Genomic DNA, 14544 nt, shown 5'->3' with positions numbered 1-14544 from the left:
CTTCATTGGAGACTGCAGTGATAGGACAAGGGGTAATGGGTTCAAATTTAAACAAGGGAAGTTTAGATTGGATATGAGGAAGAAGTTCTTTCCTGTTAGGGTGGTGAGGCACTGGAATGGGTTGCCCAGGGAAGTTGTGAATACTCCATCCCTGGCGGTGTTCAAGGCCGGGTTGGACAAATCCTTGGGTGGCATGGTTTAGTGTGAGGTGTCCCTGCCCACGGCAGGGGGGTTGGAACTAGAAGATCTTAAGGTCCTTTCCAGCCCTAACCGTTCTATGATTCTATGAAAGAGCACAAAACAAGTGAAAGAATCCAAACGGGAGATGTGAAAGGTATGACAGTGTGAGAGCCCTAAAACAAAGGGAGGAAATTTGAGTAACACTGACCACATAGGACTGACTCCAGATGTCTTTTTACATGGCAGAGTATTGGAGTCCTCTCTCCCATGAGTAACTCCACTGAAATCAGTAAAGCTATTTACATGAGTAGAACATGAAACTTTAACCCTTCAGGAAGAGATGAGGTTAATCTATGAACAGGGGCAGCATTTTGTGTGTTCAGTCTCTATTTCAGACAAATGAGCTGTAGTCAGATTTGCAGCAAAATAGGGATGCAAGAAGAAATCTGTGTGACTGAAACTGTGATCATGAATAGTGGAGCCCAGAGGCTTTGTGAAGGTGTAAGGCAAGATTAATTTCTGCATGCCCCAATAGCAGACTGCAGAAACCATTGAAGAACTAGGAACAGGTCCTATTCAGGCTCATGGAGTATCATAATACAGTGACTTTTTTTTCCAGTCCTTCTTCTCACATGACATCTCTGTTGTTAACTATAGAAGTGAAATTCCCTGTGAAATTCATGTATTTCTGTCAGCATACCCAAAGAAAACAGAGCAAACATGTAATTAATATTAATGGTGGCCCCAGGAAGCTTATTAGCATAATGCTCATTTATTCCCCTATTTTTCATGGTTTGACCTTTCCCAAAGGAAATCAAATATGTTCTGAGTAAATAAAAACATCTTGCAAACAGCTTCGTGGTATCACATTGACCTTTGTAATCAGGTATTGGTTATCATATAAGCAAATGATTACCCACACATGATTACTCCTACAGTTGAGCAGAGTTATCCAGCTCCTCAGGAACAGACATGAAAACCACACGTAACAGTGGCCATTTGCTAACAGAATCATCAGTCCTACCACCATTTCAGAAATTAATTACCTTAGGTTACCCAGTCTTTTCCAGAGGTGAGATTTTCCTGTCAGGAATGAAGCAGGCAGGGTGTAAGGACTGCTTTTCCAGCCCTGGGGAATCAGGGGGTTTCAGTCTTCCAGCCTGTCAAGTGAGCATGTTTGACAAGGTGAGTTATTGTTTCCCCTCTCTCAATGTTACTGAAGAACCTAGGAAATGGAGGGGAGAAAGGGAAGAAGATGCTACAAGAATAGATGTACACTCCAGACTAATTCTGTGGAGTTGGACATTTAGCTGTGATGTGGGATACATAGACTCAAATTCTTGCTCAGGGTCAAAAGGAAGACTTAGGTGTTGGAATTCAGCTCTCCAAATTCTTGGTTTTCTCTGTTAAATCACCCCTTTTCAGAAGGAAATGGCAGAATGGGGAACCAGCTGGTGGACAGCCACTAATCTTCCCTCCTGTCACAGGGTACAGAAAATAGGGAAAAAAGGGGGAAAGAAAATCAAGGTGTTGAGACAAAGTGATAGAAATTGTTCTTATTCTGTGCATGTTTCTATTACAAATGACCCCCTAAATTTCTTAGCTAAATGTTTTTACAGAAAGACGTTGGAAGAGATTATTTACATATGAAATAAGATGCTTGATGCACAAGAGAAAGTATCTCTTCCTAGGTACTGGTAAGGCACTGTGTGGATAGTTAAAATGAAATTAAGTATAGAGAAGTCATGCAAAATCAAAATTTGTCGTGTAAAGAAGGTGAAGGGAGGTGGAATGGACAAAAATGAATACTTGGGCTTCCATATACTGGAAAAAAAAAAGAATTTCCAAAGAATCTTTAAGTTAGGGAGCTTTGTTTAAAACTGCAAGGGAGAGATCTGCAGAAATCATGATGTCACAGAGCTTCTAATTTGAACCTCAAAGACGACCTCAAAGACCTGAGAGGAGTGGAGTAGGAGGGGAAAGAGAAAATGAGCTAGAAAATGATCTTTTAAGACCCTAAAAAAAAAATGGTAAAATGTTCTCCAACTGTATAAATGAAAGAGCAGCAGGAAAGAAGAAATGGGGGGAGTAAGCAGTGAGAAAGAAGTGAAAGATGAAAGAGAGAATCTAGTTAAGTACTTTGTTTTATTCTTCATTAAGAAGGATATGTTTGGTTTTTTCCTGAGAATTCAGAAAAATTTCATGTTGACACTAAAACTTAACACCCCCCCCCCCCAAAAAAAAAAAACCACCAGCCTCCCCAAAAGTCCAAATGAATACAATCCAGGCTATTTTTACTGTTCGTCTTTCTGGGCCTACCTTGTCATGACACCTAATCTCATACGGAATCTTCCCAGATCTGTAGAGACCATGTTGTAAAAGCAATTGTTGCCAGCATTTTCTCTGAATATAACCCAGCACTTGGTCAGGGGAAATATTCACAGTGCATATCTTAGGAACTTTGGAGAAAGAGAATAAAGATCATTTTTTTATCTGTGAAAGAAAACTGTGGAGTGCATTTCTGTGATCATGTTGGTAACTGAGTGGGTAGTGGGACACAAACTTATTTCAGTGTAATTAATGTAGGCAGTGCACTCTCTGATGAAGAATACTTGCTGAGACTGACCTTACTGATCATATCAGACCTATATCCTGGAATAAGCATTGCTGGCAAAGCTACAGGAGCAGTGAGATACAAATAAGTACACCTGATAAAATACAAGCTAAGTCTGTTAACAAAGTTTTGAGACCCTTCTGTCCAAAAATCAGCCACTTAATATAAAGGAGGCATAGAAACAGAAAGCACAACAGAAACCTTATCATTTCACATAATCTTATCACAGCCCTGAATGTGCCCACTTGTTTAAAACAAACCACCCGAAACCACAGAGCCTGGTTTCAGATGTGGGCTTTAGCACCTAGTCTGTGAGCAGCTCTGATGAGCAGGTGTAAGAAGAGGCCCTGTCTCTAATAATTTGTTTCCTCCATGGCGATGTTCTCTCTTCGAAGGTAGCCTTTTGTTTAGTTTCAAGCAATTTCTTCCTGTCTTGATAATAAATGTACTCTGCTCTTTTTGGAGACGACCTGCTGTTGTTCACACTATGCAATATATACACAAGATGTCTTGGATAAGTCTTGGTGGTCAAAACAAAGGGCATGCCTTGTTCAGGGTATTGCAAATGAGCATGGTAGCGTGATGATTTTGGCTCACTCATTTCCTATTCCACCCTAACATTTGTAAATCAAACTCCTATTTTCAGATTTCGAAAGACTGTTCCAAAGTTATACGTTTCCTATAATTATGGTTTGAAGTAGAGGCAAATGCATTTGAAGAAACCAACAATTACCTGCAATGTGTTATTACAGTGAGACTTACGGAGACCTGCAGCTTTTGTGAAACTGTGTAATGTAGAAGAAGAAACTGCTGAGGATGGATCCAGCAACGTTGCAATAAAGAAGTCTCAAAATACTATGGAGTCTTCTTTCAGTATCATAGTTGGTATAAGAGAATTGCAGTGCAGATAGAACTGCTGTTTGAAAGCCTCACAAGATGAATAAGGAGAATTTTTCATCAATGAAAAAATCTGAGTAATAAATTTATTTATTTTTAAGACTATAACATACATATTTGTCAGCAATATTGCTGTTGTCATACTGAAAGTTATTTTCAGCAGAGATACTGCAGCCAAAAGCCCCTGAAAATTCAATAGGGCATGCTTTCCTTAGCAGGGTCATGTGGAGTGGGTGTTCTGCAGATGTTCCTGGAATAGACATCTATTACACTGCAATTTATGTTTTGGCAACTGTGCTTGTTGAACCTGTTGATCCCTCCTTGTCCTGTATTTTCCTATATATATTCAGCACATTTGCTGGTTTGCTGATTTGGGTAGAGTTCATTTCTTTAAAGTTAAATGTTAGCAGCAAAGGAATTTGTATCTGAAATAGGCATCCTTGTCTGATAAGGAAAAAAGATCTAATCAGTTATCTGGGGGTTGTATGATGTCAGTACATTATCACTCTGAATCAAAGTATGACAGGACTATATCTACAGTGGTTTTGAAATTGTCTACATGTTGGCCAGACTGTAAATTGAATGGGATAGCTGACAAAAACAACAACAACAACATAGCTAAAAAAATCTTACAGTGTTCCTCCCAGAACATCAGAGAAGGAATCTAGACAGGATTGCTCCTTAAGCAAAAGTTGTAGAGACAGAAGAAAGAAAGATACATCAACCAGTTCCCATGTTAGCTGAGGTGGTCCTAGCTTGTTTTTGCCTTTTTAGCACACTGATTCATTTTGCTGAGTAAATGTAACTACTAATATATTTCTAAACTCCAGCTGATTTTTAATATTGGCCTAAATAAGAAAAAGCTACAGACACAAGACTAGGTTTCTAAACCAGCAGAAGTATGAAGAAAGGAATTTTGTTTAGGGACTATTTCCTGAAGGTACCTACTGTAACAGATTCGCCATGATAAAAGTGAACTTTCTTCTGTAGCACTTTGAATGTGCTCCAAGACATTTAGACTTAGGCTATAGATCCGTGTGGATCACACCTTCTCTCATCCCCATGGACAGATGGGTCTGCTGACCTAGTGGAGCACATTTTAAAGACATTAGGTTTGGCACATGGCTGGGAGCTTTCTGCTGCTGGCTGGCAAAACTACCTCATTAATCCTCCTTAAAAAGAAGCATTGACATTGTGGATTTTGCTGACAGACATCTGGGAGTTTTGAATTTGATTATTAGCATCCTGCTGCATGGATTGGCTTCCTTCCTTTGTCAGATTGCAGTAGAGAGTAGTGGAAACATGGCTGTGCATTTACCATACCTGAGTGCTGCAAAGGAGAGGAGATCTGTGGCTCTATGACACTAGCAAATGGAAATATGGCACACATTGAATGTCTTTGATGGCAAGCCTATGGCTGAAACACATGCATTTCCTGAGGTTTATGTACTTTGTCTAGTGCCCTAAATATCCTTACAGAACATTGTCCTAGACACCAAGCAATTGCTATACACCAAAGAGCATGAACTCATTCAGAAACTCAGAAAATCATGGAAAAGAACATCCAGCAGCCAGTGGGAGAGTGTTTTTCAAAAGATAGGTGCTCTACCTTTTGCCTATCAGTTCTGACCATCTAGAGGGGCTGATGGGGAGGTTTACAAAAATCTCCTTGAAAGACAAGCTTTGGAACTACAATACATTAAGCTGCTGTCTGTCATATTCAAGGAACTGGTAGAGATACTGACTGTAGCACATTATCATTTTTTCTTATCTTTCACATGTATTTAACTCCTCGTTGAGCAACAATTATATGTTCTTTTCCTCTCCCAGTACTCCATATAGGTAAAAGACTGTGTTAGTTCTCCCCCTGCTAACATCCCTCTTTTGGCATAGGTAGCAGCTATGCTTTCCTTCAATTGTCTAATTGGTGAATTTATATTTCTCAGACTGTATTTATCCTGGCATTTCCTGGTCTATTGCAGGTCTGAAAGGGAATTAAGACTGCAGAATACCCCTTAATTTTTGAGTTCTGCCACCTGGCCTAATAGAAGATATTAACTCCTCTCTACACCTTGCATCATAGATGGATACATAACAATGCTTTCAGTTCTAAGGAATCACAATAAAGCTGTCAGCCTCTTTTAAAATTTGGAAGAGTAAAAACACTGGAAAAAACCCTAAAGAGAAAGAAATATCAAGGATATCTTGAATTCCCTCCATCCCACCTGATTGACATGAGAGTTTTTAGGAGCATTCACATTTCGGGCAAGACTAACTGCAATTCCTTCAGGAGACCGACAGTAGTTGTGTAACTGAATCCTGTGAACACTTTGCAAAGCTTTAAGTTTTATTCTGCAGCTTCCTCAATATTAATAGTATTTAGGTTTATTCTTGTTCTCTCATGCCCCATTAATGGTCATTGTTTCTAAGAATAAAAAAATACCTGACATTTACACACCAATAACAACAAAAAATTTGTCATTCATCAGTTTAAATTTAAATTTTAAAAATTAAGAGGAAGGGAACTTGTCTATACTACCACTTTTTTTTTTTTTTTTTTTTTTCTGTGAGTAAAAGGTAATTGAATAATGGTATCCTGCTGTTAGGTGAGATGAAGCCCTTTCCTGCAATACTATTTATCTCTGGAGTCTCTTCATGGGTCCAGATGGCACCAGGCAGCTTGGTAGCTTTCATTAAATGCTGTTGTGAAATACAAGTCAAGTGTAGTTTGTTTTGTTTTGTTTTTTTTTTTTTTTTGTAAACCTCTTGTGAAAGGCAGGCTTTTTGTTTCCCTGTGTAGGACTTCCGCATGCTTAGCTACCTTGTGCAGCAAGACTGGTGGCAACCTGATTCCATCTTGGTGAAGGGGCATTGCATCTCTTCTGCATAAGGAAATTTCTGTCAAGTTGATGACAAAATCGGTAGCTGTCTTTACATCAAAGGGGCTTTAATACTTCAGTAAGTTATTCATAGGTTATTTTGGGAACCAGAATGGTAATAACTGTGGTATCTGTAGAATCCTCTGCGATTCCTGAGAAAACAAAACTCAAAAGGTGAAATATCTTTCCTACACTCATGCTATGAATTACAATGTTGCCAAGAGATATATGATAAAACACACCTTGGTAAGACATGTAAGGCCTTCTCAGCTCTCAGGGTGTTTGGTAAGCAGCTTCTTTACTCTTTTACATTTTTTCTTCCCCAGATCCTGCGACTTCTGTTTTTGGTTATGCTTCTGTACTACCAGCCTGAAGCCAGTCCAGAAGCTGCCTCCGTCCCTTCCACCCAAAACTCACACTCTTTCTCTCCCTCCCTTTCTCTCTTGTAAAATAATGTTGCAAATACATTTTGGGCATTGTTTTTAGTGAAGTCCCCAGAGAAAGCTGATGTGTCATTCAAGCCTCCATATTTACACTTGCACAAAGTTGAAGGGATTGTACTCCAGTTTTTTGATGCTGAACATGTGCTGCTGAAGAAAGGTCTTCTCAGCTTGTATCTCCTTAACAGGAGAGAAAATGGTGAGAAGACAAGTTAGCAAGCAAGGGTAATCAATGGTGTTTAATGGATCATTTGAAAGCTAATGGAAAAGAATGCCAGATCCATAAATATGCCATTTACTCAAAAATCGATATTTGGACTACATAATTATTTTTTCAGTACTTTCTTCAGCCCAAGATGGAGCCCCCATAAAACATGACAGAGTTCAACTCACACAACTTGAGATTTTTCAAAGTAGAATATGTACACACGAATTTAGCATATGAAAAGGTACCTTTTGAGAGCAAGTATCTTAGATGCCTGTCCACTAAAGGGAAGCATTTTTCTAGCTTTTAGAAAGTGTTTTTCGTGAATCCCATTGATTCGTGGGATTGATTCACGCTTAGCACACATATGAAATGAGCTCTGTCTGACAGCTTCACAGCAGCGATTAACCTACCCTAACAATAAATGTGACCCATCACATGGTACTTGCTATCAACCCCTTCAGTGGTCATTACTGCGAGACAGAGGATGCTTCTGTTATGCCTTTGCATCCCGCCTGTTTATAAAAGAGGGAGCTGTAGCTATTGCTGAGAAATATCTTTATCAAAAAGTAGAATATTGAACTTAATTGATCTGATAGTTATAAGACTAATAATTTCCAAATTAAACTTATTAACAAATAAGTTTTCATGTGCCAACATAATTTGAAAGGTTAAATAGCAAGACCACTCTCTGACGTTCATCTTCCCAATATTACATAAAGCACTATGGGATTGGAATTATGGTGCTTTTTTGTGTGCCCAAAACGTTGTCCTCTGCATCCTTAGTTACAATAACACTGCTATTATGCTACTTACTGATAAATAAAAGCAGTTGATATTTGGTTAATGAACCTTAGAGAGAAAACAGTAAATTAAATGCTAATGATAGTTAACAGTAGAATGTGTTTAACGTGACAGTAGTCATCTGAGAAGTCACATTATTTTCTTTAATGACAGGAAAAGCTTCAAACATTAAAATCCTGCCAGTTTGAAAATACAAATTTTTATATATACAGCTACCTGCAGCCTGACAACATAAGAATTTTTTTTGCTATTGTAAGGTGGCAAACATTTTAATTCCTATCTGAAAGCTGAGGAAAGAGAACTTACTTGCCAGCTTGTCCCCTATGCATTGTCTTAAAAATTCTAAGTTATTAAGAAAATTACATTAGAAATCATATTATAGTGCCTAATTCATTCAGTCAAAATGTTCATTATTACATTTCCATTATACTGTCATCATTTACAGTCCGATCCTGTACATTTTGCTATTCCACCTCACTACAAGAATGATTAACATTTTCTTTTCTCTGATACCTCTATATTTTTTGTGCATATAATGGCTCCCAAATATACAGTAGATTTCCAGCCACTACTTTTCCTAAAGGTACCAAAAGCCTGTCTTCTCTTAAGCTTTTGCTGCTGTAAAGCACTCCCACATCTGCTGATATTAGTGCTCAGTGATTTTCTCCTACTACTTCAGTCACACTAAGTAAGTTCTCACAGAAAGAAGTGATGGTAACATTACACCAAAGCCAATATTTTTACTGCTTCAAGGAGACTCAAATTTGCCAGGCTTCCTGCAGAGTGACTGAGTTGCACTCTGGTATGAATTACAGTCACAGTTCAGTGGGCTGATTTAAGTCCATCTAAAATCTAAGTTAAGACATTAGCACTTCACTGTTTTTATTGACTTGCTACCTGGTATAATTGATCCATGATAAATATAATGCAAGCCACCAGTGAAAACCATATTTTTAAATGTGTTTTCAGTCTCCCTTATTTTCAGTGAAATTAGGAATGACAAGTACCCTAAATCCACAGAGAAATACAGTTTTCATTAGGTTTTTCTTCATCATAGCTATTCTTTAGAGTACTAACACTGCAAATGAAATAAAATTGAATGAAACTACTTCTATTTACCTTTTTGCCTTCCATGGAAGTAACTGCTATGTCACTGTATGTGTCAAGCATAGGAGAAAACTAGACTAATAAAAAGGCAGAAACTTAGCTATAGGACAGGCTGTGAACACAGATATGAGGAGGCCTGTAAGCATCATGCAATTGGATACTTTTTCAGGACATGAATATATCCTCTATGTCAATTTTCCTGTAGATCTCAAACCAGGGTGTTCTGTACTGCAATACATTTCATTCTGCAGGGATCTTCCATGAATAAATACAATTCACTATATATAAAATAGCAAGGACTGCTGTCCCCACAAAATATGGTAGCGCTGGGGCATATTCTCATACTGTGGAGCTATGCCAGAGTAGCAGAGGGCAAAAAGGAGTCTATAAAAATATGACCTTAACAGAAAGAAGTTGCAAGGAGCTTCTCTGTTAGGTGGTATGATTGTGACTGTGAAACTCTGCACAAGGCATTCCCCCTAGGGAGGGGAAATGAGTTGATCAGTTGGTGTTTGGATTAAAGATGAGTGAGCGAGATAGCTCCTCTTAGTGCTCCTTGCACAAAACCGCTGTCAGAGACACTGTGGGAGTGTGGATGCAGTTCACTCTTGCTGCTTTTGAAAACTTTCTCTCAGAGTGCCTTCACCTCTTACAGCATGGGAGGGACCACTGACTTCAGTGTTAGATAGATGGAGGAGTTTATGTTCCTCAGCTACAATCTTGCATTTTTCAGGCACACTAAAATTCATCTGAAACAGAGAGTGAAAGAAATGAAACCTAGAGGCAATTGTGCAAATCTCTATGTTAAAAACTTCTCTGCATCCTCTCTGTAGACCAATTTCCCCGCATTTGCTTCATTTTATGTGAAACGGATAAAATTCATATGTCGCTCCTCCAGTTAGGTAAGTATTTCCATAAATGCAACAGTAATTAAATTCAGCTATTGGCAGAAATGTAGAAAGTGAAATGATGCCAAAATAACTGACTTTTCTATACTGTAAGTTTAGCCTTTCACAAAGGAATAGAGTTTGAAAGGCTATGCAATAGCTTCATATTTCACATCTTTAAAAGCACTTTAATTTTAACCTGAGAAGATCATTTGCCTCCCGTTTTATGTACATTCATTGTGCATATCAGTGCTCCCTATAGCAGTTCCAGAACTGGTTGTCTTCAGTGGTAGCCTAGCATAGACTATGGCTTGTTTAGTATAGAAGTTACTGAAGTGCCTGTAAAGCAAAGGCAACTGCAAAATCAAACTAACAGTCTAATTTAGAGATATAACCTTTGTCTAATGCAAACAGACCTACATGGAAAATATTTCCTAAGTTCTTTGCTGAAGCAAGGCAAAGATCTGTGGGATAAAGATGACAGGGAACTATCTGAGACTAAAAAAAATGCAAGCTGAGGTAAGAGAAGTGGTGTGGCTGGTGGTAACAACAGCTATTTAGGATCAACCAGAGGAGGTCAAGCCTGAGCCTCAGCATGCCAAATAAAGTTCTTCTAAATCATAGAGTGGGAATTGCAAATAGACACTGGCCAGTCTGCTCAGATCTCACTGGACCACAGTGCAAGGCACAGCAATTAAGTTGGCAAAAAAAGTGGCAGCGGTGTGGAGCTCCCTCTTGTTCAAACCTTTCTTCTTCCATGTTTGGGTAAGGGGCCTGTTTCACTCACTTAAACCATCTCCATATATACATTGCTTTGCTCATTCAACAAAGTGGGACAATTCATGTGTATGCAGTGCCTGTATCATACTAGTCTCCAGTGACAGGGAACAAGATGTAAGAACTGATTTTTCATGTTGAACATGAGCAAGGTTGAGCATTATGTCCCTGGACTCTGATTATAAGGATATAGGACTTACCTGCCATCCTTGAACTTTATTTACATATTATGTATGAAAATGACTTCCCTTTTCTTTTTTTGGCAAGTACTCCAGTATGTACTGTCAGTCAGAATGACCTTTGCCTGAAGTGCTGAGAGCAAACAACCAAGAAATATGGTTTTTATGAGAGCATGTCCTAGGTATTTGCTCACTCCTATAAATACATGCATGTCCATACCTATCATTATGTGGATACACGTCTGCTTTGTGCTTGTCCCTACTGAATAGACTATGGAATGGTTCCTTTTCTGCAGGTGACACTGTTTAAAGATGTTAGGAAAAGAAATGCATCTTTGATAGCAAAAACAACCTTCACAGGACAAATTCTGAACTGGTTTCTTGTACTTGCAAAATCAATTGACTAGGCAAGAAACAGGAAGGCCATGCAGTCTAAATAAACTGTTCAAATAATGACTGCACCAGAAACAGGTCAATTGATGGTCCAGAAGATTTCCTGTGCTGTAATACTGTCTAGAATCACAGTAGAACATTAAATTACAAATCATTTGCTGTTAATTATTGCAATTTACCACTTTTTGAGTATGTGGTTAGCCTTTTCCTTCCAAGGCTCCCCACACGTTCCTTCCTTAGCCATTCATATTTTCTTTTCACCATTCCCTAGAAAGAGGCACATAGCAGAGATTGCTGAGGGCTACTTTGGGGCAAGCTACAATGGCAGGCAGACTGCAGAGGGAGCAGGTGCCACATGCACCCCCCTCTGAGCTCTAGCAGTCTCTGCATTGCAGTTTCTACTGCGAAAATGTTGCTGAATGCAAATGAAACAGACCCCTGCAAAATAGTTTTGACTTTCATAGAAAAGAAGAACTTTCAGATGAGAAGGGGATTGGAGAGAAATCTTGGTTACAGCCACCTTCCCTCCTGAACCCGGTCAATTCCACCTTCATGATGTCTGCTCCAGTTTCTGTTGTTTCAGGCCTGTAGCAGGACAGATTTTTTTAGCATTTCCTCCTTACTAGACTGCTGGATTTGGCATTTATTCAAAGGGTAAGGGCCCACCCTCAGCCTGCTGGGACCATTCCCAATGAAAACACCTCTCTGCTGCAAGCCTGTAGTCATTTGCAAGTGAGTAGACGGCTGAGGAAGCAGGGGGAGAAAGGAATTCCTCCAGATTTTCCCTGCTACAGCTTTTGATTAAACTACACCTGTGCATGCCCCACGTCTTCAAATATTCGTGTTTCATGCAGTTAAAGGGCTGTGGGTCTGTGGAAGTAGTTTGCCACAACAGCAGCATGCAGTCATTCTTTTTGCACCTTTTATTAACAGAATTACTCTCTTCATGGTCCTCATCACAGGCAGAAATGTGTGGATGGGAAGCTAATCCAGAAGCAGGAGCTGTATAGCCAGCACTTTCCTCCAGGGCACAATGTGGCTGAGGATAAGGCACCAACAGGGCTCCAGCTAGCAAAATAGGAAAGAAACAAACAAAATCTGGCAGAGCTCTGCAGACAGAATTTGGAGCTATTTTCCCAGCTACACACACCAGTATTCCTCCCCTGCTTTCAGGCTATCTTCTTCCCAGTGTCTGGGATGCTCAGCAGAGGCCATGGCCACGACAGTGCTGGCAGCTGGCCCACTGTTAGAACCATGCCTGAAGGGAAGTGGGATCGCCGAGAGGAGTTGGTCCTGCCTCACGCAGCTTTTCCTGCATTTCTTTCGTTGTCCTTAGAATGGGGTGAGGAAAAATGGTGCAGCTCAGTAACTGCCTAGCTGGGCTCCTCCCTCTGTCCATCCTCCCCGCTCTTTTTTTGGTGTACAGCCCACTGACTACGTGGACACTGTGTGGAGGAGAGCCAGGGCAAGGGACACAGAAAAGCACATCCTATGTCAGACCTTTTCTCCCTTTTGACAAAGCTGTCTCAGCTCTAGTGGTTCTTCTCACAGCTCTGCATTTACCAGGGGAAGAGAGAGAATTTACGGAATAAAGCTGCAAATGAGCATTCTCACACTAAAAATGTAGTGAATTTCCCCCACCTTCAGCCTCAAATAATACCAGCTTGACGGTGTGGCAGCACCATTTCACATTTCTCCTTCAGCCCCTAATCCCTTAGACAATATCTTTGGGAAACTCAGATCATATCTCAGTGCTGATAAACCCTGCTTATTAATTGAGACTCAGCATGATACAGTTCAGTTTACCCAAGGTGAGAGATGCCTTGGGGAATCAGCCTGACCCTTAATCATAAACACACACAAATCTCCATGAAAGTTTTCATGTAGAGGTCATTTTGCACTAAAAGCCCGTTTAATTGTTACTGTCTGTTCTTTTGGCTTAGTCTCACCGCCAAAGAACGTATGTACTGCGTGCTGAAGCGAGAAATGCTTGTAACATACATAGGAATCTAAGAGTGTTAGAAATTGCAGTTGGAAAAGCAGAGTATGGGTGGGAGTGGGCTGTGGATGACTGTAGGGCATGAATCTGAGAGGAGAGGATTATGCCATGAGTTTGTTGGTGTGGTGTGGAAGCACAACACTGCCCTTGAGCCTGATGAAGTTTTGTCAGAATGGGTGTTATTATCTTCTGGATGCTTGGTGAACTATTTAAGGGATTTAAGAAGGTGCCAAGAAAGAAGAACAGTGTAATTGTTTGGCAAGTATCATATAGAGGATTTATAATGTGCTATCAGATGCAGGGGCCTTTTTGTGTTACTCTGGGAGTATCATCAGGCTCTGGGAAAAAAAAAAAGGTGATTTCCAAATAACACCATCATTTTCTCAGAAATTGTGAGGAAAGGTAAGAGCAGGTAGAGGGAAGGAAAGATGTTTCAAAATATCACATTCTCCCTGTCTCTGTAGGACACCCCAGCAGCAGTGAAAATCAGAAGCACTCAGCCCCCTGGCTATGGCTGCCTTGTTTTTTCTGGGAAGGTAAAGGCAACAGGGTATCTTCATCATGGACCACTTTGGTCTGACAAGCAGAGTTTTCTTCTCACACTGAAGTGAACTTGGGATTTAGGGTCACCTAAATTTTCTTAAAAGATTTCTCCCATGGTTGGTAGAACTATGTGTCCTTCCTGCTCCAAAATCCTCCTGCAGCTGTTCCTTCATCCCTATCCCAGGTCACACATCTTTGCAGGTGGGATAAGCTGCTTCAGGGAGAACTCATATATGAAGAGGCTGGTGCCTTTTCCGCTACAGAAGCAGGAACTCGTACCAAATGGGACAGTCCTTGAAGAGGTCCTACCCACCTTAGGCTCCTATGAGGAGGAGGAGGTTTGGATGAAAATCCTTGGCAGCTGATAAATACAGACTATAACTAAATAAATGACTGAGGAAAGCAAGAAAGCGAGAGAGCACATAATAGAGATAACAGAGCTCAAACTGAGAAGAGTAGGCGGTAGAGGGGAAGGGAAGAGAAAATGCTGGAAAAATGCAGAGGCCAGTGTTGGGGGAGTCAGCTACATTACAGAGCTGCTCCTGGGAAGTCAGCCAGAGTATCTCTGTAGGAGTCTTCATCTCTCTCTCTGACTATAAAACAGTGCTAAGGCCTCACACAGCATCCAGTTAATGAGCTT

The 14544-nt window shown here is 40.1% G+C and overlaps 1 long non-coding RNA gene across 1 annotated transcript; it reads left to right on the top strand.

Moving 5' to 3' along the window:
* Positions 1-1324: 1324 nt before the first annotated feature.
* On the top strand, positions 1325-6407 carry LOC133276830 (uncharacterized). Its single transcript, XR_009746026.1, has 2 exons — positions 1325-1365; positions 5674-6407. It is a non-coding gene; the product is annotated as an uncharacterized LOC133276830 (long non-coding RNA).
* Positions 6408-14544: the final 8137 nt, after the last annotated feature.

This window comes from Pezoporus flaviventris, unplaced genomic scaffold (genome assembly GCF_033815535.1).
Source record: "Pezoporus flaviventris isolate CSIRO_AGI_PZ_B2104156 unplaced genomic scaffold, CSIRO_AGI_Pfla_v1 ptg000047l, whole genome shotgun sequence".
NCBI lineage: Eukaryota > Metazoa > Chordata > Aves > Psittaciformes > Psittacidae > Pezoporus > Pezoporus flaviventris.
Note: the sequence above shows the minus strand (reverse complement) of the source record. Positions and strands in the feature narration are given on the sequence as shown.